Here is a 21832-nt window from a genome sequence, read left to right on the forward strand (position 1 = left end):
GGTTTGCAGTTGAGTAGCCTTCTCAGCCTGCTTTCTGCCAGAAGGTTAAAGACTCAGAGTCCTCTTTTCATTTTGAATTATCTATTCATTTCAGTTCAAGTTAAGACAATTCCTTTAAAAATTTATGTTTCTTATGTATCAAATTATATTCCACTCTACTGGGCAAATGGCACATCCAGATTTCTTTCTGAGATAATTCCTTTTCTATCTTGTGCCAAGAAAATATGAGACCCATAAGAGTCTTAGAAGCTCTGTTTTCAAACAAAGAACATCTAACAGGTACATCAGGATTCTTAGAAGTCCTGTTGTTTATCTGAGGTCTACAAGACACACACTTAAGTACTTATTTTTACACTAAGACAATGTTTTACTGCCCTAAGTTTGTTCCTCACCCTGAGACCATTTCTTACTTCGAGGTCTTTTTTCTGGATTTTGTTTGAGCCTTCTATATTTCTTCTAAATTCTGCTTGAAAACCTAACAGTTCCTTTTTAAGCTCATCTCTTTCTAGCTCTACCTTATACATTGTGAAAAAAAAACAGTTGGCACATTCAATATTCTTCCTGGAGATCTCCTTACCCAAACCTACCAGTTCATTGGGTATATTTTCTATTTTTCACATGACTGCATACAGCAGTGTGGCCAAACTTTTCACCATTACACACTATGGGTTGTTTGCCTTTTCTCCATCCTCCAAACCTTCACTACTAGTCTCCTTGAGATCCTTCAAGCCTCTGTCAGTCTCAAAACCAATGTCATATGAGTGATATGGAATAAAGGATTGATTACACAGATCAGACCTTACATAACTGTGGAAGAAACCAGTGAAGTACAAATTCGGGAGAGAGAAGATGGCTGGAGGATCAGAGAAAAATCACTAACAGGTACCGCAAAAGAAACAACAGTGAAGAAGTCTGTGTAGGGCTGTTGGCTCTATACCTGGGGTTGGGTCTGAAGTTGCTATACATAGGTTTGCAGGGTCAGCAATCAGAAAAGCTGGCTATGAAGTGGGGAGAGGGGGAAAACTGGAACCCATAAGGACAAACTTGAACCCACAGGACAAACTAAACCCTCGTGTCTCTCATCACCTCTACCACAAAGACTTCATTCCCTCACCACAAAGATGCACATACAGCCGGGTCAGAAGGCTGAAGGACGAGATTCTACAGGAGCCAGAAGATCTGCAAGATCAGCTGTCACCCCATGCCAGCAAGGCATGTGCAGATTGGTGACAACATGCATGGGCTGCAGCAGCACCTGGTGCCCTGCAGAGCATACTTGCTGCTGCTTTAATTCTACCTTCCACTCCTCATGCAAATTTCTCTTGTAGTCAACCCTAACCCACAACAATGCCAGGAAGGAAATCTGGGAACCACAGTTACAGTTTAGCTGAATTGACAAAGAATAAAATCATCACATAGGCTCTTAACTCATGGTGCCTGTCTTAAAGGAAATAATACATGGCAAATATTTATTTGCATTCTTACCACCTAGCCCAAAGCTTAACACATAGCTATGCCTTGTTCTCTAAAACATTTCCCCCAACTCAAATTATGTCTTTCTTTTCATAAAGAGATAAGAATCATTTGTACCACCCTAATATTTGGTTAATTTCCCTCTCCATGGGACAGTTTATTGCTTAGAACTAAAGCCTTCTACATACTACTTACTTCAGAAAACAGCAGCATTAAAATTCATTCAAACTTAGCAGTAAAAAGAAAGATGATCTCATGGTGTTACCGTTTTCAATGGGGCCTGAGTGAGAGGGCAGGATCCACACTTGAACACTTTCTCCTCATTAGCACTTCAGTTCCTGCACTCAGCTCCGAGCGCCACATCCTCTGACCCTACCCAGACAAGGGGAACTGAGTGATGAGGTGATAACGAGGAGAAAATATCCTGCCCTGTTCTGCGTCTGGCTGGTACAAAGCAGGACCAGGGATGAGACTGTATCTGGCTGTTTTAAGATCTTTCCTCATTTGGGAAGCAGCGGGATGAAAATTCATCATCATAATGAAGAAGGGGAGGCTGCAGTAGTAATGACCATAGTGAAGAGTTCAGGTAAAAATGTGCTGGCCTGGGCTCACAGGACAAACTCAGATTCTTCTTATGATGTCTTTTATTTTAGAATTGTTATGATAAGTCTTCTAGCATTGCTTTCTGCTACTTAACAACACTGGCTACATGATTGTATTAGGAAGGAAGGAAGGAAGGAAGGAAGGAAGGAAGGAAGGAAGGAAGGAAGGAAGGAAGGAAGAAAGGAGGGAAGGAAGGAGGGAAGGAGGGAGGGAAGGAGGGAGGGAGGGAAGGGAGGGAGGGAAAGAGGAAGACAAGGCTCTCCCCAGGAGATAAAAAGAGATCTTTTCATACCCTAAGCCATAAAGAGGCCTAGTTTCATGTTATTTAAGCTCTGTTCCAAACTGATTTTTCAGGAGAAAGTTCACAATTGCTCTTTGGCCACACTGATTCTCCAAGGCACGCAGAATGCCTGCAAGACACAAATGCTTTCCTAGGTCTCAGGACCAAGACTTGAGAAGAAAGCAACATGTGGAAAAAAAAACTTGCTTTTTCCAAGGTGGCACCCTGTCACAATATAGGGGTTCTGATAGTGAAGAAGAGGGGAGGATGACATTTTGGTGGGCTAATAGCAATCTCTGATACAGCCCGTAGGAAGACTTTAAGAAAGACTCTCTGGTGTCTTTCAGATGGAAGAGGGTCCCCTCCACTGATAGTGCCTCTAGGCCAGTTTCTGGCTCTATTATACCATTCTTTCTCCCACCAGACTTACTGGTGCCTTCTTATTATGCCCTTTCTGTCTCCTTCCCACTAACCTCTACCCAAACTTCCCCTCCTTTACTTTCAAGGTGTTCATCCCTTATTTGGCCTCTCAGCAATCAAATGGGGCAGAAACATGATCATGACCCAATTTTTAGATGAGGAAATCAAGGCTCAAAGAAGATAAAGGACTTGCCTAAGGTCACTCCTCTAGTTTGCAGCAGAATCAAGACCAGAGAAACCAGGACTTTGGACTCTTAAGACCTCTGTTCTTCCAACTCTTCTGAAGGGACCCCCATTCACTACTGAGTGTACGTGTGAAGCTACACATTAAAGGAAGGACACACCTTTCTCGTGCCCACAATTTAGCATTGAACTGTGACTTGAATGTGTCTTGACATGGTTTTCCTCCAACACTATAAATGCATGTGTCTCTAGGTTTATAAGTTGTGCTACTAAACAGTTATGACCCCATGGACTATCCACAAGAATAGCACAATTTTGAAACTCTCACAAAATTCCCAGTTATCTCTAAAAGGAACTATGTTTTGTTTTTTTTTGTTTTGTTTTGACAAATAGTGTGTCTACTGTGAGTGCTTCACTAATTAAAGAATTTATTCACTGTGTTGGCATCTACCATAACCAAGTTTCAATATTCAGTGATACAAGAAGAAACAAATTGAATAGTAAGTCATGGTCCTGTCCTCAAGGAGTTATAGTTGGGAACATAGTTGGAAAGATGTCTAAACAAGCCATTATGAAATAAGTACTTTCAATGCCAGAGATTTCAGGTGATGAAGCAAATATTTCTGCAGGGTGTCATCAGAAAAGTCCTCACTGAAGTAATGGAATCTGAATGGAGTCTTGAAGGATGGGAAAGATTCTGGTAGACAGAGAGTTTGGATAGATTCCTGCAAGGATCTCTGATAAAAATAACTAAAAAGAGTTTTCTGGTCAGAGCAAATAGCAACTCTAAGCATCTATTGTATGCAAAACTGGAAACAACCTACTATGAATATGGAAAATTCTGAATAAACTGTGGTATAATGATAAAATAAATAAAATATATCCCAATTGTAAAAAAATAGAAAAAGAAAAGGATTCCTGCTAGCAGAGAGAATAGCATAATGAAAGGCCAGAGTTTAAAAAAAAAAAGAAAAGCAAACATCGCCATCTGGTAGCGGCATTAGAGTATTGGGAATACAACTGGGAAGTGGAGCCATAATGTGGAAAGCTATGAATGCTAGAGTCCAAGGTTCAGAAATTTTCCCATAGACAATAGGAAGCCATTAAGGGTTTCTGAATAGGTTGATGAAGCTATCAGAGCAGTGTAAAAGCCAAGAAGATAGAAACAGAGACCAATATGATTCCTGCAAAAGTGTGGCCTTTTAAATTCTAGCAAGTGTGGGCTTTTAAATTCTAGCAACTATATAATGAGTTTGTGATGGTTAATTTTATGTATCAACTTGACTGGGCTAAGGGCTGCCCAGGTAATTGGTAAAACACTATTTCTGGGTAGGTCTGTGAGTGTTTCCAGAAGAGATTAGCATTTGAATTGGTAGACTAAGTAAAGAAGATCACCTTCACCAGTGTAGGTGGGCATCTTCCAGTCAGCTGGGGGCCTGAGTAGAACAAAAAGGCAGAGGAGGTGTGAATTTGCTTCCTACTTGAGCTGGACATCCATCTTCTTTTGCCCTTGAACATTAGTTCTCCTGGTTTCTAGGCCTTCAGACTGCAGTGAGACGTACTTCACTGGCTTCCCCAGTTCTCAGGGCTTTGAGTTTGTACCACTGACTCTCCTGAGCCTCCAGCCTACAGACAGCAGATCATGGGACTTTTTGGCCTCCATAATCATGTGAGCCAATTCTTCATAATAAATCTTTCTATATATCTATATAAATCCTGTTGGTTCTGTTTCTCTGGAGAACTCTAATAAATGTTGTAAATGGAGAATAAGTGTAAAATACAGCAATGCTGAAAGTGCTACCTAGAGAAAGCCAGATGATCAAGCAGACATGTCCCCAATAGGACTTACCTTGGAAAATCTGCCATTATCCAGGGTCCAAGGCCTGATAACTTTCTGCTTTTCAGACTCAGAAACTTGGATCTCATCAGTGTCTAACAGCAGGCTAGATTCAGGAAAACCAAAATACCATTTATTAATTCACAGTAAAAAAAAAAAAGAAAGAAAAGAAAAGAAATGTCCACCTAAGTAGATCAGGATTTTCAGTTGCAAACCGTAAAACCAATACTAACTAGTTGAAATAAAAAGGAAAATCACTACAGGCATTATGAAACTTACAGGATTTCCAGAAACTCAGGGACAGTGAATTAAGCTCAGTCTCTACAGCCAAGAAGAAAACCCAAATGCCAACACTGGACCACTCATTGGTCAGTGCCATTGGCATTGTGGATGTAGCACCACAGCTCCCCTTGTGAACACAGAGTGTGAGACACTGAGTGTGGTATGTTGGCCACAAGATTTTACTATTAGGAGCTTTGCTGCTACTACTTCTCCAGTCACTTCCTGCCATTTCCTCTGGAAAGGTATTTTCTGAACGTGACCTTCTTCTCTATGTGGCGCATTTCCCTGGTGGAACCTGGTTCACATGTCTGGCCTTAGCCTCAGCAGCAGCTTGGAATACAAGTTTTCTTGCCTCAACTGTTGGAAGGTGCAAATCTCAATGAGAACAATCACCAAATGTACTATATGGGAGTCCAAAAGATATAGGTTGGCAATGATTATGACAAATATCCCCTGCACAGCATGACCTGGAGACAGGCTTATCTTGTACCATCAAAAGGTTTTTGTTTGACATTAAGTTAGAGAAAGGGAAGTTATATATAGGACTTGAAGTTTTCCATAGCTCTAATTTTTAGGCTCTAATAACCTGTTGAATTCAATGCCACAATTTATTCATTCAATGAGGTATACTGGCATTCACTGGTTTGCCCCATACCACACATGCCCCGCAGCACTGGGGAAAGGGACACTACCTGCCCTCTGTCAGCCTTCTTCAGTGACATCAGTCTCTTCCTTTCTTCTTTCCCTCCCAAGTCTGCCTCCCAGGCCATGTCTATTCTTTTATTTTCCTTTTGCAATCCACAGAGCTAGTATAATCTTTCAGAATTTGTCCTGAAGAAAATCAAGAGCATTTTTCCTATTAGCATATACATCTCCAGGGTAAAGAACTTGAAATCACCTTCCACATGTCAGAATGACTCCAACTTTGACACCTGCTCTCCCAAACCACCAGTAATAACCCCAATTCCCTGCAAAAGCTATAACTTTAATAAAAAACAGGTCACACATCAGACACCAGTATTACCAGAACATGCAAACACACACGTACACTCTGTCACCAATAACTCATAAAAGAAAATGAAATCTCCAACAGTATCCCCCCACCAGTTTCTCCAAGGAATTCCCTAGGGAGAGGGGAGGGGAGTGTCTAAATGCCCTCAACACTCCAGATGCAATGTGCAGTGTTTTTCAGTTGTCATGGATATCACCTTGATCCACAGAGAGAAGTTGGGACGCACGGTCTTTATCTCATTACTGAAACACAGTTGGAGGATAGGTGATGACGGGGTGATAGAAAAGGTACACATTTGAAGTCACACAAACTTGGGTTCCAGTTCTGGCTCTGTTTTTTACTGGCTGTGTGACATTAGGCAGTTACCTCTTCTAGCTCAGTCTCAGTTTCTTCCTGTAAAATGGGCATGAGATTCTTACCTCGCAGAGCTATTGTAAGAATTAAATAACAAAATGTATGCAGTGAACTTCATATTGTAGCAGGCAAATGGTAACTACTACTAGCACTGTTATTACTAGTGCTATTATCATCACCTTTATTATGGAACCAAAGGGTCCTATTAGCTCAGAGTTGAAAATAGAAAAGAGTCCCTCATGTCCAGCTGTGAGTTCATCTCTAATAAATGGAAAAGCCACATCCTTGTCATTTGGATCATGGAAGCATTCAAATTCTGCTGAACATAATGATTAGCCTTCAAGGACAGGTGACGGTACAGAGAGGAAAAAAGCAGAGCTGCCATTTAGGAATCCTGTGACCTCTTCTCACCTCTTCTCATCCCTCTCACCCCAACTCATTGCTCCCTCCACATCTCTCCTTACCCAGACACTCACCTCCTCATTACAAGCAGTCTGGGGGGTTGGTGAGGGGCCCGGTAACTCTCCCCGTCTCTCTGCAGAAACAGTGACTGTACTTCTGCATTGCCCTGTAGAAAGTGAAACTGCATGCCCGGGAGAATCCCATCATCATTCCACCCCCTAATGAGAGGGATTGTCTGCAGGCAGATGAAATTAAATTTTAAGCTCTATTGACCTCAACAAAGGTGCCATTTGGGCAAACCCAAAGGGGGCCATTGAATTGTCAAAAAGATTTGACTCTTCCTGACACTGCAGCACTGGGTAATAGCCTCTCACCAATTCTGCTGCCAGAAATGTCACCACTGGAGGTCCATTCCACTGGGTTCTTGCCCTGAAATCCTTTAAAGAATGTTAATCCTCAGGGAGAGGAAACAGACAACTCAATCATGCTGAGGTGTTAGTGAAAAGCCTGGGTCCCAATCCTGGCTGAGTTCTTTGGCCAAGTTTCCTTATCTGGAAAATGGAGGAATGCTGAGAATTATAGCTGCCTCCTAGGGTTCGGGGAAGATAAAATGAGAACCTATAGGGAAGACAGCATAGGATCTCACATTATGAGTGTTTCACAATTCATTCATCATTTAAGGAATCTTTTTTGAACTTCCTCTCTGGCAAACACTCACGTGCTTGGAAACCACAGAGCCCTTGAAGATCCTGCATCAGATACTCTGGGCTGGGCCTGGGAATGTGCACTTTTAACACTCCTCCCAGTAGTTTGCTGAGGCAGGTCAGATCATTATCCTCAGAACTCATCCACCTCCACCAAGGGGCCAATCCCTGGGTCTAGCTAATAGGAATTCAATTTCTCCCAACAATCAGGCCCTGAGTGGGAGAGAACTGTTAAGCGGTGGAAGGGGTGAGTACCAGAAAATGTCAGGGAAGGAGATGGTAAAAGTGCTGAGTGTCAAATTTGAATCAATTGCAGTTTTACCTCCCCCAGAAGTAGATGGGTGAGGAGAGTGCTGAGTGTTAAAGTGGGTAGGGAACAACCACAGGAACAAGCAGTCTATGCAGAAGAGAACCTGTTCAAAAAAAATGAGGGGAATCCCACACACCAGCCACCTGCCCTGAAATTCCAGTTTAGAGCAACTCAGCTCTGTTCCATTCAGCAGGCAATGAACTGCAGGCATTTGCCCTTCTGTGGTGCCTTTCACACCAGAGCCTCAAAGCCCTTTTCGAACACAAATCTGTTCAGCCTCATAACCTCTCTGAGAGATCTAGCAAAGGGACAGCAGGATCACTTCTCTCCTTACCTCCAGGGTAGCCTCCTGGGCGATGGGAAGCAGAAGGTAGGAGGCAGAGGCTGTTGAACTGTCACTTAACCAGGTATCTTGACAGCTCAGAGGAGAAGGAGCCACTTGGGATCAGACTTTTCTGGGACACTTCGTCTGAGGCGCGGGATTACAGAAATGCCTGGGTATCCACTACTGTCTTTACGGCTTTAGCTTTTTCCTTGTTTAGGCTGAATGGTGTCTGGTGATTTGGCAGACAGTGAGAGTGCCTACCCAATGTCTCCCTCACGCCCTCCTTGTAACAGAACCCCAACTTTTGTCTGGGGTGAAACAGCCCCAGAGGGCAGGCCATGAATCATTTAAGCCAAGTTATCAATCCTCTTCCCATTTTTCCTAGCTTTCCTTGCAGTTATGAGTGACCATATAACTTGTGTTTGGCCAATGAGATGGAAGGGGAAATCAACTGGGGATGTATTTGTCAGAATTCCCTAGGGTAACAAATTAACTCTACCTTGGTGACCTAACACAACAAAGATTTATTTTTCTCTCACATTGTAATTCTAACGCATTTGGTGGGGAAATTGCTCACTACTCACTGCGGAATCCAGGCTCATGAAGTCTCCATCCTATTAGAATGAAACAGTCTATAAAACTGGGTCTCCAAGTTCCCCATGAAACAGACAGAAAAAGTTGGAGTTGGGGACACTGGGTCTCAACTGCCTCTGCTGGGAAATAACACCTACCACTTTCACAGTCCATCGGCCACGCATAGCCACGTGGCACTAATCTGAGGGAGACCTAAAGTACAGGGTTACACACAGAACATTTGGTGACACTGTCTATGCCACAGAGGTGACTGTATCACAAAGATGACCTCCAATGACACCTCACATACCCTTGCAGGAAACCCACTTGACAAATGGTAATCTTGTGTGTCTCTCACTTGAAGCTCAAAGTGCCTAATGGGGCTAGCACTCATGTCAGCTCAGCATCGGTGTATCTGCAGAATATGCTACAGCTGTGTGGATAATATTGTGAACTATAAGAAGAATGGCATGTATGATCAGGCCACTCAAGAGGGCTGTTCTCTTGCTCTCTGTACACCCCCTGCCTGACCAGTGCCAGCTTCACCTACACCCTACTCACATGACTGACCTTCCTACATACTTTTCCCTGCCCCAGCTGCTGATTGTTCTAACCTTAAGATCAGAACATCTGAGATGACCCTGATGCACAGAGGCCCATCCTTAAGGAGTTTATGATGTCATCCCCCCATGAGCCACCAACAGCCAGGTGATGGGCAGTGCCAATTCCATCCTGCCCTGAAGATACAGATGCAGCCCAGAGCCACCAGGAGGCCACACTGCCGAAGGAAGGCAGGAACTCCCAAGTCTTTGGGGTCTTTAGAAACCCCTACTCGTGGGACTGAGTCAGCACCAGGAGGAGGCTGCAGATTTGGGGAAAGCCCTTGGACCTGGCCCAGGTGAGGGTCTTCCCAGGAGCCGGCACTCTCCCTCCCCCGCCCCGTCCCGCCCCGCCCCGCCCCTCCACGCCACGCCACGCCACGCCACGCCACGCCCCACCCCGCTGGCTCAGGCAGGTGATATGCCTCAGCTGTGAAGGCGTCTGCGGCTGCTGGTGTTCGGATGGTGGTCCCGGGGCCTGGCCTTCCGCCCCCATTCACTCCTCAGTGTTTGTGGAGTCCAGGAGCCAACTCCGTGTGATGCCACTCCAGTAGTCGTGCTCCAGCCAAATGGTGTTCTTCTTGGGGTGGTGGCCAGTCAGCACCTACAGTCTCTGGAATCTTCTGAGAGATTCCTGCAACCTCGAGAGATTTTGCAAGCACTTCTATCGTGGGTCTTGCTCCTCTGTGAGGAAAAAGGGTGCCTAATAAACACATTTCTGCTTTAAAGAAGAAAAAAAAACTCCACCATGAGAGCTTATCAGAGGGGGCTGTGAGGGGCGTGCCCCTTTGCTAGTTTCCTTGATAACCAATGAGCCAACCTAACGTCAATTTCCCCTGTAACTGGTAACCTCCCACCGCACCTCATTGTGGGCGCCTGCCTCCATGTTCTGCGCACCGGTCTCTGCCGCTCGTGGTGGGATGTCGCTCCAGGACCTCGCTTCAGACATGTAAGCTCCCCCATCCATTAAACCGTTACGTCTCTGTCGCCGATTCTGGGCTCTTACTTTGGTCTTGAAGCTGAACAAACAAAGGCCTAGCAGGCCTGCGGGGTGCAGCCTAACAACTGAAGGAGCAGCTAGGAGATGGAGGAAACTCCCGTGAGCTGAGATGTCGGGAAGTAAGGTGGGAAATGGGGGCCTGGACGTTACAGGGGTTATCTCGAAAGTTGCGGCAGAAATCCGGGGGGGGGGGGGCGTCCACTAGTATGAGTGGCCCTGTAGTGGCTGTCCTTGATAAATGGGGGCCACCAAGAGAGTTCACAGAACTCTCACAGACCCCCCCAAGGCTGTTGTGGAGATATTGGCCTCCGTTACAGTGGGAAAACAGTGGCCACAGCTGTGGGCTGGCCGTTGCTCTTTTTTTTTTTTTTTCTTTTTTAACTGAAGTGTAGTTTCTTTTCTTTTTAAAAAATTTATTTATTTATTTTCTTTTTGGCCGCATTGGGTCTTTGTTGCGGTGCGCGGGCTTCTCATTGCAGTGGCTTCTCTTGTTGTGTCTCACGGGCTGTAGAGCGCAGGCTCAGTAGTTGGGGTGCACAGGCTTAGTTGCTCCGCGGCATGTGGGATCTTCCTGGATCAGGGCTCAAACCCGTTTCCCCTGCATTGGCAGGCGGATTCTTAACCACTGCGCCACCAGGGAACCCCAGTGTAGTTAATTTTCAATGTTGTGTTAGTTTCTGGTATACAGCAAAGTGATTCAGTTATACATATATATCCTTTTTCATATTCTTATCCATAATAGTTTATTACAAGATATTGAATGTATTTCCCTGTGCTATACTGTAGGACCTTGTTGTTTATCTGATACATAGTAGTTTGTATCTACTAATCCCAAACTCCTAATTTACCCCTCCCCTCATTCTCCTTTGGTAACCATAAGTTTGTTTTCTGTGTCTGTGAGTCTGTTTCTGTTTTATAAATAAGTTCATTTATATCATATTTTAGATTCCACATATAAGTGATATCATATGATATTTGTTTTTGTTTGTCTGACTTACCTCACTTAGTATGATAGTCTCTAGGTCCATCTATGTTGCTGCAAATGGCATTATTTCATTTATGGCTGAATAATATTCCATTCTGTGTGTGTATAGTTTTATATATATATATATATATAATATATAAAACATCTTTTTATCTGTTCATCTGTCAGTGGACATTTAGGTTGCGTCCATGTCTTGACTATCATAAATTGTGCTGCTGTGAACATTGGGTGCATCTGGTTTTTTGAATTATAGTTTTGTCTGTTTATATGCCCAGGAGTGGACTCATATGGTAACTCTATTTTTAGTTTTTTAAGGAATCTCCATACTGTTTTCCATAGTGGCTGCACCAATTTACATTCCCACCAACAGTACAGGAGGGTTCCCTTCTCTCCACACCCTCACCAGCGTTTATTATTTGTAAACTTTTTGATGATGGCCATTCTGACCAGTGTGAGGTGATACCTCGTAGTTTTGATTTGCATTTTTCTAATAATTAGCAATGTTGAGAATCATTTCATGTGCTTATTGGCCACCTGTATATCTTCTTTGAAGAAATGTCTATTTAGGTCTTCTGCCCATTTTTTGATTGGGTTGTTTTTTTGTTACTGAGTTGTGTGAGCTGTTTGTATATTTTGGAACTTAAGCTCTTGTTGGTCACATCATTTGCAAATATTTTCTCCCAGTTTATAGGTTGTCTTTTTGTATTGTTTATGGTTTCCTTTGCTGTGCAAAAGCTTGTAAGTTTGATTAGGTCCCATCTGTTTATTTTTGCTTTTATTGCTATTGCCTTGGGAGACTGACCTAAGAAAACACTGCTACAATTTATGTCAGAGAATGTTTTCCCTATGTTCTCTTATGGGAGTTTTATGGTGCACTGTCTTATATTTAAGTCTTTAAGCCATTTTGAGTTTATTTTTGTGTATGGTGTGAGGGAGTGTTCTAATTTCACTGATTTACTTGCGGATGTCCAGGTTTCCAAGCACCACTTGCTGAAGGGATTTTGTTTTCCCCATTGTATATTCTTGCCTCCTTTGTTTAAGATTAATTGACTGTAGGTGTGTGGGTTTATTTCTGGGCTCTCTATTCTGTCCCATTGATCCATATGTCTTTTTTTGTGCCAATACCATGCTGTTTTGATTACTGTCGCTTTATGGTGTTGTCTGAAGTCTGGGAGGGTTATACCTCCAACTTTGTTCTTTTAACTCAGGATGGCTTGGCAATTCTGGGTCTTTGTGGTTCCATATAAATTTTAGAATTATTTGTCATAGTTCTGTGAAAAATGTCATAGGTAATTTGATAGGGATAGCATTAAATCTGTAGATTGCTTTGGGTGTTATTGGCCATTGCTTTGTATATTAAGAAAGACCACAGAGGCTTAGGTAACAGCTGAGGCAAAGGTTAACTTGAATACTGATTCTTGTTCCCCTGAAAGTGAGGCATGTGAATGAATGAGATGTACTATTTTCTATTACTGTTGTTTGTTGTTTAAACTGAATTAGCTATTTAGAAACTGAAAAAAATCCCTGAAAATGGCCAAGATGGGACTCTTAACATTCTAAAACTGGTTTTTCCATATGTTCTTAGAGGAAGTACCTGGGCTTCCTCAGGAACTTTAATCCCTGAGAGTTAAAAAATAAAATAAAATAAAATAAAAGAGGCCTTTTAAACTCTAGCAGTAAAACTGAGATCTCTGTGTCTATATAGATACATGTATGTCTGTATGTACCTTATAAATATAAGGTGTCTCTGCCTCCAAATGACATTGCCAAGATTGGTTTGTGGATGAGATCTGTTTAATTGGCTTAAAAGAAACTAAGTGCTTATATAAATTCTCAGAAATATAAAATAATTCTCAAAAATATAAAATTCTCTGAAATATAAAAGAAACAATACTAAATGAATTTCAGGTTCACGTGATATGGGAGATATTCAGTACTGAATTGACATGTGGTATTGCAGCTACTTAAGCTTATTGATTTGATTTAATATAGACATGTGTTCAGAGTCATCAGTGTTAAGTATAACACTTCTGTTGGACCTAGGTTTACTAGAGGTCAAATAAGACCTTGTTATATTTGTTGCAAATTTTTCAGCAAGGAAAATAACTTGATATAATGAAATTTTAAGTAAATGTAAATGAAATAGGAAGTTTTAGGCAAACTCTATATTTGTCAGGTTTTGGTAACTTGAAACTAAACTAAGTTAAATGAAGAAAATTCATTGACTATCTGGGTCATTTCAAATAGAATAAAATATTGGAACATTAATTGCTGGGTGGTTCTAAGTTTACCTAGCTTTGCCTTCTTAGGAAAGGAAGACTAAGGCATCAGTTTTCCAATCAGGAAGTGCTATGACAAGCAGTTCACAATTATTTGCTTCTTGGCTTTTAAAGGTTAAGGTTAAGGTTACAATCAGTCATAATTCTAGTTACTGTGACCAAGTTTCTTTGTGGATTACATTGTAATCAGGTGTTTAACCATGACCTTTTAAGTCTTTCATCATTTATAGACAGTTACTATTGTACGCTGATACTTTTGCAAAAGTACTTCATCTTCAAGATTCATAGGAAGGACCTTATGACTAGTACAGTTCGCTGATAAATTTTAGATTATACTGCTGAACTGGGTGAGAAATTAAAGAATCCTAATGGAAAACCTGATGGCTTCATAAAAAGTTAACAGAGAGATTGGTTATTGATTGAATTTTTACAGTTTTTGTCTGGAATATTACAGGCTTTGGTCTCTGTTTTCCAGATATAGGGAAGCCCTTCCCCTCAAGTTAGTTATGACTTGCAGCAATTTGTTAAACTATACCTGTGGGTAGAATTGAACATTTTTCTTTTCTCTCTGGCTGGCCCTCAAGAAATTGCAGACTCTTGGGTTCTAAGCAGCTTTATCAGGTGAATGGGAAAGACTGTCTCCTGGCAAGCAGGAATCTCAACATTTTGGGGACCGCTAGAAGAAAGAAATCCACTGAGGCAGAGCCTGATGGCAGGCCTTCGGCATGGCTCTCCTGGCCTTAAGAGGCATTTTGGGAATTCAGTCTGAGACTCCTTCTGAGGAGTTCCACCACAGCCAGTTTGGAAGAGCCTATGTGGTCAACTGACCAAACTCATTTTGCAAACAAATTAGTCTCGATTTTTCTGTGTTTGGTGGAGTTGAGGGTAATTTTAGAGAGAAAAAATATTATGTTTCAGTGGATATTAAATTCTAGTTCTGCTAATTGAGGTCTGTATTTATGAAAGTTATTGTGTTAGCCATACTTGTGCCCTGATGTTCAGGGTGGGAAGAAAATTATCTAGTGAAATTGTCACAGAGTATAACTACTCATGATGTATCACTGTAAGTCTGCTGCTAAAAGCACATATACAATGTTTGTGTAACAATTTGGTATAAGTTATAAAATGTATAGCCTATAAAATGTTTGCCCATTAATATACCTCTGAGCTTTTTCACAATATCTGATCAGTTTTCCCCCAACATGGATAACTAGGCAAACATAAAGGAGGCCTAGCACCAAGGAACATGATCTGGACCCAGGGCAGGCAGCATTCCCCCTTCGAGGGATATATACTTTGGTCTACCAAAAGATTTACAATCAAAAGGGAAAATGATGGAAAAATCTTCACATATGGAAGTATGGGGAGGTCATTCTGGTTTATACATGGTTAAACTTTACTGACCAAAGTGACCTGTTTTGTGGCCTATCAAATATGCATTTACATCTGCTCTGGCCATTGTGGAGGGGAGTGCATTCAAAAGTCAAAGTGGAGTAGCTGTGATTCTGACATCCAAGGTAAAAACTAGGTGGCCATTTTAGAGGTTATTTTGGACACACTCCTGTATTACTGAGAACTTGAGTGTCTGAACTGTATTGCAGAAGAGGACAAAAACCACAGGCAGGTGTGGTATCATCTCAGAATGTGGGTACTGCTTGTATTTTGCTTAATGGTCATGATCTCCCTCGTGTTGTGCCTGTTAGATATCTTACATTTCATCCTTAGTCTGAGTAGAAGAAACCTATTTGAGGACTGAGCAGCAACACTGGCCTCACTGTGAAATGAGTCTAATTGCTGGGTCTACAGTGAGATGCCATTGTCGTCCTCCTCTGGACTTCCATGAAAAATTGACCCGGTTCATGTGACTATGTGGGGCTACTGACCATGGGGGAGAAAGACTCTCACCACCTTCTTTGTCCCACATGCCAATATATCAGAAGGACGCCCATCAGGAAACATTACTGTACAACTGACTGCCCACAAGACCCCCGGTCTATGCTGTGTGGAATAGAATAGGCTGGCTTTTGGACACACAAGTCCAACAAGTGGGGTTAACTTTTTTTTGTTTGGAAAGACCTAATGGGTCCACACCTAATGGCATGTGACCTAACATGGGGTGGTAGCCCTGTAGTGTGACTGTTGACTCCTGGCTAGGCCAACAGAATGTTTCTTTAGAGCCAGGGCCTCCCTGCTGTCACCATGGAGGTGGCTTTGGGTTTGTGAAAACCCAGAGTGACCTTACCTTCATTATAAACTGGACAGGATGCTGCCATCACTGACCCCTCTCCATTGACCCAGTAAGTGCTTGGCTCCAGAATTTGCCCACATGCTGGCAAACGACTGTTCCTAACCTACTAGTTATCTTTCAGTTGATACTGTTTAGCTGCTCGTGTCTGTATTGTATTTGTGGTATCTGTTTGCAGTGCCCCTTTACATACCTGACCCCAGGGATATCTCAGAAGAGGGGTGGACCAAGATTGTAAGGCTCATGCAGGGTATGTAGGCGTGGAGTGTATGACCAGGCCGCCCAAGATGGCTGTTCTCTTGCTCCTTGTACATCCCCTGCTGACCAGTGTCTGCTTCACCTACACCCTACTCACAGGACTGACCTTCCTACATAGTTGCCCCTGCCCCAGCTAGTGACTGTTAAAACCTTTAGATCAGAGCATCTCCACTATGATAGCTTATAAGAGAGGTGGTGAGGGGCACATCCCTCTGCTAGTCTCAACTACCTGGTAACCAATGAGCCAACCTGATGTCAATTCCCCCTATAACTGGTAACCTCCCCCTCCCCCCGAGAGCAAAGACTGCTGCCATGTCCTGCCCACTCTCTGCTACACACAGTGGGCCGTCACATCAGGAGTTTGCTTCAGACATGTAAGATTCCCTAACAGTTAAACCATTGATGTCTCTGTTGCCAGCTCGGGGCTCTTTCTTTGTTCTTGAAGCTGAGCAAGCACAGGGCTTGTAGCCCTGTGGGGTGCAGCCCAACATGGCACCATGGGAAATGGGCTAGTTACTTCTTTACTCAACAAGGAAGGCATATCATTCACATACCTGCCTCTGTGCTGGGCTTGGGAGGCTCAGAGTAAACAAAATGGAGCATATTCTTTCTTGAAGGTCCCCTGGGATTATGAAGAAATCAGGGAGGATTTTCAAAAATCAGCCTACTGACATTACACCAAGTAAACACTGGTTATTAATTCCATCCATAGAACAATCTCTGAGACCAGAGACCTATTCAGTAAGAATTCTGGGGGAGGAAATGGAATCAATGACAACTTTAGAGGCTATTTCAAGAAATTTAAGTCTTTGATGCAAAGGGATAATTAAAGCGAAAAAAACACTAGCATTTTTGTCACTGTTGAATGCCCAGTTGTTTGGAATCATAAAGCATGGAGAAAACCTACTTTAAGTAAAATTTGCAAAGTTCACCTTCTTCGTGGGAACCCTTTAAAAGGCCTAGCAGCGCCCATGTTGGCCATATCCTCCTTCAGGCCTAAAAGATGCCCCCCTATGAGCTCCTGTCAATCATCTTAATCACCAGTGGGTCCTCCCTAATCTGAGCTGTAATTTGGTATGTCAGGAGTGTGAAGAACAATTAACCACTTGAGTATTGCATAACTTCAGAAGTGCCTTGAGATGAAATGTATGCAAATGAGAGCATCTATTATTGGTCTGATAACCATTCTTTAATTCCAACTTGAAAGAGGAGAGATTTCCAGACATTGTGATACATTTGATCCAACAATATATTCAAACTAACTTTATATCACTTGGGTGGTAATTTATCTTCTCTGCCTGGAGCAGAAAGAGGTTTCAGTGCAGTAATAATGAATTTATGTCATTTCTCCCAAGTTGGTTTCTTTCAGTTGGAGCACAAACAATCTAAACTGTGTAATCTTTTTAGCATGGAGTTGCTCTGGGCATGGAGCCCTTCAGAGGATCCTGAGATGAAGGTTGCCACTTTCCCCCACCAACTGTTTTGGGGAGAAGAAGTCACAGTTCATGAGAATGGAAGCCTTTTCTTGATGTCAGTGATATGCAGTGAGAAATAGATGAACAAGAGAGGAGAAAGGGGATGGGAAAACAGTGGGTGACCTAATGGGACAGATGATGGCGGAAGCTAAAGAGAAGGAGCCAGAAAGCCACATTTGTACTTTCAGAAGATGGAGTCCTCCTTGTTAAAGCTACCATCTAGGCGTTTTCCATTTCTCATCACATCCTCCTGGATATCTCTGCTTTTCCCAGATTTGCTTTCAACCACACTGCCTCCCAGAAACTAAGCATCTGCCAAAGCCTGACAAGAAAAGGCAAGAGAGTCACGGACCTGGTGGGATAATGCTTGTTTTATTCGAATAAGGAGGAAAATGTGTTAATAAAACACCTGTGACATTTAATGACGTGCCTCCGTTTTGAACACATCATTGCTCGATATTGAATCCATCCATTTTGGTCATAAACACCAGGACCACGGAACTCTCGCTTTCACCAGTTAATAAATAAATAATAGGGACTTATTTTGCACGCTGAGAAAGAGGAAGGATTGCAACTCCCCTGCATGCGTTTGCATCTTGTGAACCCTATTCAGCCGCATGGCCTCCCATTCATCTCTCTGGAAATCCAATTTCCCTCTTGCAGGTTCGTCTGCCAGTTTTCTAATTTTCACATCAAACTGCATATTACTCATTGTCAGGCTGGTTGTTCTTGAAGAGTTGTTAGAGACTTAAACCCTTTATGAGTATTTTCAGTCCAGCCACAGACAGTTGCCAGGCATCACATTTTCCAGAAAGGTCAAAATTTCAAGCCTGAATTTCTAGGCCCAGGTCAGGGCCAGCGAGAATAATACTTTTTGAAAGATAAATCCAAATTCTTTAATACAGCAAAATGGTCCATCCCAGCATCCCCAGAAATGTGTGATTCATTTCTCCATCCCCAGTACTTTGCACACAATAGACCAATAAATCATTGATAAGAAAATGAATAAACAGTTAAATGAATGGTATATTTTTATATATGCACACACATTTTTGCAAGATTACTTATATATGTTACACATGTAACAAATCAAACTTTATTGCCTCTAGTATAAATTTTTATTTAACACATGTATACTAACCAAAAATATTTCTCTATTTTAAAAGGATCACTAATTATGCTTTAAATTGTAGCCTTAATTAACATAATTAATTTTAATTTGTACGAATTTGATCCTTAACAATTCACCAGGCTCAGATCCTCCCCAGATCTGCAGCTTCCAAGTCTGTACGTTAGGTTCCAAGGTCCTTGTTCATCCCCACATTTCCAAATTCTCAGAGTGATAGAGGGAATGACATACATTTTCTCTTTAGGACTGGGATCCATCACGGAAAGAGATCTTTCGGGCTCATTTCAGTCAGAGAGTAAAGAGTTTGGGCTGGAAATCCATCTCCCTGGGGGTCAGTCACGTACCTCATTGTCTCCAAATGTGTGGCATGGCCACAGTATTCAGAGAAGGTGTAGGCAGGGGAGGCAGATTCAAGATGGCAGTGTGGGAAGACTCAGAGTTAGCATCTCCATTAGCGTCTCCCCACAACTAGGGCGCCTACTGGCAACTAGTGGGGGACTCTGATGCACAAGGAGACAGGAGGAACCCCAAAGTGAACTGGTAGGACGTAGGGGGACTGAGGGGGGAGAAGAAATGGAGGCCAGACAGCATCAGTGCCCCTGAGGCCAGGGAGATAAGGAGAGGCAGGTGGGAGGGACTCTACGGGAAGAGCGGAAGAGGAGCAGAGGGTGATCACCTTGCTCACTCGGGCTGGGGAGCCTGCTGAGCTCCCAAGCGGGTACCCACCCTCCAAAGCCCCATCCAGGCCGTGTAGGTCCTGGGAGCATAGGAGGGATGCCAGGGAGATCAGGAGAGACAGGCAGGAGGAGCCATTCAGGAGGAGCAGGAGAGGAACGGAGGGTAATTGCCCCATCCACTCAGGCACAGGGAGCCTGCTGAGCTCCTAGGAGCCAATCCTCTGCCCTCCAAAACCCCCTCCAGGCTGTGTAGGTCCTTGGGGGCATAGGAGGGAGGCCAGGGGGATTGGGGAGGCAGATGGGAGGGACCTTCCCAGACCAGAGGAGCAGGAGAGGAGAAGAGGGCATTTGTCCCATCCACTCGAGCCCAGGAAGCCTGCTGGGCTCCCAGGTGAGGTCCCCTGCCCTCTGAGACCAGGTGTGGGGGGCACACCTGGGCCCCTTCTGTTCCTTGAGCCTAAGCCCCACCCCCACAGCCCCCAGGGCCTTTTCCAGCCCTGTGGGTCCTGAGCATTGGCTCTGCCCACTGCCCAGACCTCACCCTTGCTTAGGCCCTGCTCTCCACAACCAAGGCCTTCCCCCCCCCAGTTTTCTTTTTTTTTTCTTTTCCTGCCTCCTCTCTTTTTTACTATTGTGGTACTCATGTACCTTCTGGTTGTTGATTCATCTATATTTTTATTTTTATATTGTTCCTAACATATCTGTTATTTTCCTAGTCTAATTTTATTTTTTATTTTGGTATTGTTCTCTTTTTTTTTTTTTTTTTTTGCCACCCCAGGTGGCTTGCGGGATCTTGGTTCATGACCCGGGGGTCGAGCTGAAGCTCTGTGGTGGGAGCTCTGAGTCCGAACCACTGGACTAACAGAGAACCTCAGACCCCAGGAAATATTCATTGGAGTGAGGTCTCACGGAGTTCCTCATCTCAGCACCAAGAACCAGCTCTACTCAAAGCCTACAAACTCCATTGTTGGAAGCCTCAGACCAAACAACCAGTAGGACAGGAACAAAATCTCACTCATTAAAAAAAAAAAAAGAGACAGCAAAAAAATATATCACAGATGAAGGAGCAAGGTAAAAACCTACATGACCAAATAAATGAAGAGGAAATAGACAATCTACCTGAAAAAGAATTCAGAGTAATGATAGTAAAGATGATCCAGAATCTCTGAAATAGAATGGAGGCACAGATTGAGAAAATACAAGAAATGTTTAACAAAGATCTAGAAGAACTAAAGAACAAACAAACAGAGATGAAGAACACAATAACTGAAATGAAGAATACACTAGACGGAATCAATAACAGAATAAATGAGGCAGAAGAACGAATAAGTGAGCTACAAGAAAAAATGATGGAAATAACTGCTGAGGAGGAGAATAAAAAAGAATAAAAAGAATTGAAAACAATCTCAGAGACCTCTGGGACAACACTAAATGCACCAACATTCGAATTATAGGGGTCCTGGAAGAAGAAGAGAAAAAGAAAGGTTCTGAGAAAATATTTGAAGAGATAATAGTTGAAGACTTCCCTAACATGGTAAAGGAAATAGTCAATCAAGTCCAAGAAGCGCAGAGAGTCCCATACAGGATAAATCCAAGGAGAAACATGCCAAGACACATATCAATCAAACTATCAAAAATTAAGTACAAAGAAAAACTATTAAAAGCAGCAAGGGAAAAACAGAATATAACATACAAAGGAATCCCCATAAGGTTATCAGCTGACTTTTAAGCGGAAACTCTTCAGACTAGAAGGGAGTGGCAAGATATACTTAAAGTGATGAAAGAGAAAAACCTACAACCAAGATTACTCTACCCAGCAAGGATCTCATTCAGAGTCAATGGAGAAGTCAAAAGCTTTTCAGAAAAGCAAAAGCTAAGAGAATTCAGCACCACCAAACCACCTTTACAACAAATGCTAAAGAAACTTCTCTAAGCGGGAAACACAAGGGAAGAAAATGATCCACAAAAACAAACCCAAAACAATTAAGAAAAGGGTAATAGGAACATATATATTGATAATAACCTTGAATGTAAATGGATTAAATGCCCCAACCAAAATACACAAGCTCGCTGAATGGATGCAAAAACAAGACCCATATATATGCTGTCTACAAGAGACCCACTTCAGACCTGGGGACACATACAGACAGAATGTGAGGGGATGGAAAAAGATATTCCATGTAAATGGAAATCAAAAGAAAGCTGGAGTAGCAATACTCATATCAGATAAAATAGACTTTAAAATAAAGACTGTTACAAGAGATAAGGAGGGACACTACATAATGATCAAAGGATCAATCCAAGAAGAAGATATAAGAATTATAAATGTTTATGCACCCAACATAGGAGCACCTCAATACATAAGGCAAATTCTAACAACCATGAAAGGAGAAATTGACAGTAACACAATAATAGTAGGGACTTCAA

The sequence above is a fragment of the Kogia breviceps genome, chromosome 8 (genome assembly GCF_026419965.1).
Source record: "Kogia breviceps isolate mKogBre1 chromosome 8, mKogBre1 haplotype 1, whole genome shotgun sequence".
NCBI classification, from domain to species: Eukaryota; Metazoa; Chordata; class Mammalia; order Artiodactyla; family Physeteridae; genus Kogia; species Kogia breviceps.